The sequence below is a fragment of the Magallana gigas genome, chromosome 7, assembly GCF_963853765.1.
Source record: "Magallana gigas chromosome 7, xbMagGiga1.1, whole genome shotgun sequence".
In the NCBI taxonomy this organism is placed as follows: domain Eukaryota; kingdom Metazoa; phylum Mollusca; class Bivalvia; order Ostreida; family Ostreidae; genus Magallana; species Magallana gigas.
Genome location: NC_088859.1, coordinates 8,106,645 through 8,112,718, shown reverse-complemented (window position 1 = coordinate 8,112,718; position 6,074 = coordinate 8,106,645).

Below are 6,074 nucleotides of genomic sequence, written 5' to 3'. Positions count from 1 at the left end.
CACTCTATAAAAGAAAAGGCATTGAAGTTCTAAAAATTTGGAGGTTTTGACACGCATACGCCAGTTTAAATCAACCTACTCTAAATATTTAACATATTTAAAGGTTATAAATCGACTTTATGGTAAATATACATTGTTTTTATTAATTGAGAAAGAAATTATGAGATTTGTTCATATTATAATTTTATAGTATCTTATCTTTGCTCATATGGGCAGTTTACACGCCTTATTCACCCATCTTCTTTTTTTTACTCTTCATTGTAGATAAAAACGGCCATTTGACCTTTAAAATGACCTAAAATTGTACAAAATTGAAACGTAACGTCAGGCGTATTGATACGTTTTTGACGTTAGTCTTACTATGACGTAGGCAAGATTCAAATGTTTTGACAGTTTTTATATGAAATATTTCCAGAGTATGTGTAAGAAAATAAGGTTAGGTAGTCCAAAACTAACGCAAGCTTTCGTGCACTGTAGATACATGTAAGAATTTCATTAGTTTTTATGGTTTTGTTTGTTCCTTTGTTTTCTTGTTTGGTTTGTTTTATGGGGGGGGGGGGGGTGTTTTATACGCTTTTTTGCGTGTATGGAACTGTAGCTCTTCGGTCTGACAATCCAGATATTTTATTTAGAGCTTAAATATTGCTGCAAAACAGGTGTAACATTGATCATTGAGGTCTAGGTACCTACCGGACTACTACACTTAATATGGGTGCACAGATTGTTAGAACCATTTTAACAAGCGCTTGGACTTTGGGTAGTTGTGTCAAACAGCAATGTGACGTTGGCCCGTCTATTTCATTGCTGGCCACTAAGCCATGGCTCTTTGAAATCAACAAGATCTGTCTGGCTTTTGAGCTAAGACTACGGAATCGGTTAATATTTCGCTTGAAACCGCGTCATTTTTCACTTGTTTTGACGCAAGAATTAGATAGCTTCGTCCAACCGAAAGTCCGAGGTCTTGTTAAAATGGTTCTAAAAGTGGCCATTACATCAGTCCAAAATAAGTTCGCATAAAATATTTTTTATACATAGTGATTCTCAAAACACCGAAGAATGTGTGTATGCAAGTTCCTACTATCTATACTCTGTCCCGAGTTTTTGCTTCCACCACTTTTTGCTAGATATTTCAATAATAGTAAATACCTTTGTGGGATAATTGTTCAATGAAGATATCTTGGATGTATTCCCTTTCATCGATTTCAATTGTATTTCTTTCACAGGTATGTGTATTTTTATTAAAAATCATCAAAAATTGATGGAAGCAATAACTTGGGACAGACTATAAACAAATCTATTATTACCATTTATGCTTTTGCAATTTTCTTAATCACGTTTTTCCTGAATTAATGTCGAGGCCACTGGCAAATGCATTGATAATTCGATTATGTTGATCATTTCCAAAAAATGGTGGTTCTATATAAAGGAAATCTCCCCGGATGCAATGGGGGCTTTTTTTTTTGCTTCTCTGGCAAATTTCCGGAAAAAACTAGATTGTTTATTTCAGAAAACCACGACCTTCACAGAATTGCAGCTTTGATCAATCAACCAAAGTCACAGCTAACTTCACGCATTATTAAACAACATGTAGAAACCAATCGGAAAATTTTAGAAATTTTGAATTTTTCTTCCTTTCTTTTTTTTTTCTTAGAAATTGTGAAAAGTTTACGACCCAAACAGGATTTATAGTATTCAAATAAATGTTTATAATATTATTTAAGGTATTAGATTAAGTGCTAGTATACTTTTAAAGCAAATCATGATGGAATTATTAGTGGTGATTAAAAACTATTGGCGTAGCATTTTTTTTTTTAAAAGAGTAGACAATATGCATCAAGTAATCGGTTCATATTCCCGATTGTATAATGATGCATCATTGTGATAACTCAGATATGCAATTTGGTGTTAATTAATAAAGATGCGCATTATTAATGATAATTATTAGTTGGTATTCGGTGCAAGGTCCAAAATAAGCATAAGAACTTTTCTTGAACGATATCACAAGAGTACTGAAACAATCTGTCCTGGAAAATCTACATTTAGTAAATTCAATTGAATAGTTATTCAGACAGGTTTGAATTTTTAATGCCAATTACGCTAAAAATGATAGGACAAGTTAGAGTGTTTATCAAAAGCCAGACTTGATTTGATTTTTACATCCTTTTGGGTACATGAACGTCTAAGTTTGTTACATTGAAATGTTTCTAAGACCTTTGAAGATGTGGATGGCGATTTTTCAAAAGACGCCTAAGGCAACTGATGACCATTATACAATTAAACATATCTTTTAAGGTGCATCAAAGTAGAGAAAAGACACTTATTTCCTTAAAAGTTGCTCCTTAACCAAATTCTGACCTAATTACGGCTATGAATGTAGTTTAACAATTGTGTATCCGTGTAGCCTCCTTTTGTAGTACGCTGTTAAGGATATTAATCATTTCACAACATTGTATTAATTTCAATCGATTCACAAGCTTTGTACTTTTAAACGCCGACTGCCTTCATCAATTGACGAAACAGCGCCCTATAAAAAAAGATCGGCGTCAATCGCGGTTTGAAATGGCTACATTTGTTGACCACAGTGATTGCATCAGCAATTATCAAATTGTGGTCTTTTTTTTATATAAACCCTTTTTACATTGTATACAGACTCTGATTTTTTAGAACGTATGTCTTGATACCGGATCCCATGCGGGAAGCTTTGGATGCCACTAATTCAATTCACCAGAAGATGGATTGGCCTGTAGTCACGAACTGGGTGGATTGTTCGTCAGATTGGGCAATGCAGTCCACAAGGCCGCCAACTACTATTTATAGTCACTAGATTTTGCGCTAGATTGGGGATGAATGGTTTGCGCAACCGTCTCTCCTTTGGTATTTTATCCTATATTCGGAACTTCTCTAGAATGTGACGTCATGCATGTCGCAATCTTTGTACTTTTTGATAAAGTGCTGCGATATGTCGAGATGTTTTGAAAAAGTTCTTCTTTGATGGTAAGGGGGTTTATGAATAAATTGATAATGATACATTATACTTATAATTGATATGAATTGACTTTATAGGTTTGCTAAAGAATTTTATTGAATTCAAACCTTTAATTTGTTTAATGTTAAATTCATAAATGTAGGTAAATAGAGTCCTTACCGTAAACACCGTTTTTAATAAGTTTTTAAAATGTAGAAAGTCTAGAAACCCCTTGCTTTCAAATATTCTTTAAAGACAATATATTTCAAAAACCATTGGCAATTAACTTCCGGTTGTTGCAGTTCTGCTCTTGACGTTCCTTTGTTTCTTGACCATAGTTTGATAAACTTAGATTGCATCAATATCATAATCAAGTTAAAGCATGGTTTCTTTCTTATCATTCTCTATAATCGTGATCCAGCAAAGTTTCTTGTCTGTAGAAGTTCGCATGTAAAATAATCACATGAAAAAGGGCGTTTTTTGTCATGACCATTAGATATAAATCAAGCTTATCTTTAAAAATTGTCATTTCTTCATTATTTGTTTAACCAAGAGCCCACAGGTGTGTTCGAGAAAGATGTGTGGATAATTAATGGATTACAATGGGTTATTCTTTATCATTTTTTTATCATGACCAAAGGTTTAAGACATACATATACTAGTACACGTAAATCACGAACACTTAGGTAACCACGCAGCATTATTATATAACGAAATGTACTCACACAAGGCCACGTGAGTACGTATGTCCTAGTGAGTACTTGTCTTCAGACATGTCCCATGTCTGCAATGCCCAGCCGTAGGTGAGAGGAGATAAGGTTTGTATTACCTCCTATGGCTGGTCTATATTTAATCCCATTCTAAAACAAATTGGTTTGGATTTTTCTGGTTCGAACAACATTTTACCTTGCTTGATGTACACACCAATATCTGGAAATTAAAAAAAAAATACTGACATGAAGATCTGTAGTACTTTATGTAATAAATCTTATTAAAATATAACACGGATATAAAATATGTTCATCTCTTCAAATAAACGTACGTTAATCAACATATGTACGTTAACAAATGGGTCTATACTTTGACAATTTCATAGCGTTTGCAGACGTTAGAAATATACTTGTTGGTAACGATTTTTTGTAAAGATGATGATGAAATGTTTTCATCAAAATCAACTGCAAGGCGCAATTAAATGCGCAGTTTGGTGAGTCTAGAGGCTTCCTTCTTTAAGGCGTTACTCGATCGTGTAAACATCGATGCAAAGAGTATTAATTAAACACGTTCTTCATAATTGGGACAAAGACGAGGCGATCGCCTTATCCCCCTCGCCCATCTATTACATCGCCAAGGAAAATCTTTTTCTCACTTTCTAGTATACGCTTGACGTCATGAAGTCTTAAGAAAATTCAAGGACACGTTTGTCGTCATCAAGTCTTAAGGAGAATTACAAAATTAATGAACTCTGTTCGTCTTCATCCGTGACTGAGGAGTTTAAAAAATTAGTCTGAGAGAATTCCTTGCGGATTATACTAAGTAATGTTAAGCTATTTTTTATAATGAATTTTTGTCTTATATCGAATCATATGTTGTGATCTTTATCATGTTTGATATTATACAGTCACAGAATGGCATTTTCTGGACAACCAAACCGGACCTACTCTAAAATATCTCAATGTTAAATCTGCCTACTATTATGTTCACCTGGCCCTGGGGCTATAAAAGTTAGACGAGCTCACTTTTGATCTAAGTCTCACGTTTTCAAAAGGAAGTGTAGTAGAAAAGTGAGACTGAGATAGAAAGTGAGCTTGTTTAAGTTTAATGAGACTGAGACTAACATTTAGCTTGTTTAATCTATATGGCTCCAAGGTAAGAGACTTTCCATTGGCTGGTCAATGGCCAAATGTTCAAGATTAACTGATAAGTATTTTCATTAAAAAAAATCAAAAAGGAAATTCAGGAATCGTTTAACAATATTGAATCAAATTAGGCTTCAAATAACTTAATTTTTATAGTGGTAAATACGGTAGTTTTCAGGGTTTCCTTTATCTTTATTTAAAGGTTATTTTGCAAAGTTTATGAAAAAGAAATTACGCAATAAAATAAATAAATAAATAAAAAAAATAGAAATTAAATAAAAATAATAATGATGGTAAGGGAATCAATAGAAAATTCATCTCCGCTTGAAGTACAAAATCGTTCCTTAAAACTCAAGGATTCTATCTGCAAGCTTTCTACGTCATCAAGTCCTTATTGCCAGCCAGAGTAGGTGCTTCAGGTATGGCGGAAAATGTCGGCAGCATCTACGCATTCATTGATACTTAAGAATGCTGTAAAGTATTGATACGGTGTGTAATTGGACAATAGCAGAAAATTACTCCCTTGTTAGACTCATCCGTTAAACGGTACATCCTCGAAATAGATATTGTAGTATCTTGCAGTCGACGTGAATGGAACTTTAAGGAGAATAATAGGAATATACAGCAGATATGGAGAACAGAGTTACCAGTGGCTGTTCACTGTTGATCAACGTTTTGAGAAATCATTATTCATCTTTGTATACGGATCATCTATAAACACGAATTAGTGTTTTCATGGACAAAACCAATAGAAAATTCATTAATATAAATCGATAAATCGATAATTCATGTTGCATGAAGCATGTGCGCGTTTCTTTTGATTTTCGTTTGCCCGAACACAAATATCCACATTTCATTCAACCAACGTACCGTAACGGTTTTTAAAAAAATACACAGAAATAAAATAACAATAGATTTTGCAGTATCTCAAAGGCAACGTGAATAGAAAATTTAAACTTGAATGGAAATTTGAAGAGAACAATAGCAGTAGACAACTAATGTGGAAAATGCCATAACAAATGGTTGTTTTCTATAAAATCATGATTTAACATCGCATACGGATCATCTAAACACATGGACAATAGACAAGACCAATAGTAAATTATTACTTAGTAAAGAGTAGATCCATATATTTTGTTGCAAGCGGGGCCTTCTTCATTTTCATATACTTAACTTATGCATGAGAATTTTATTCAATCCACGTATATTTTAAAAACCATAAAAATTATAAACAAATAAAAATCAAGATTGTA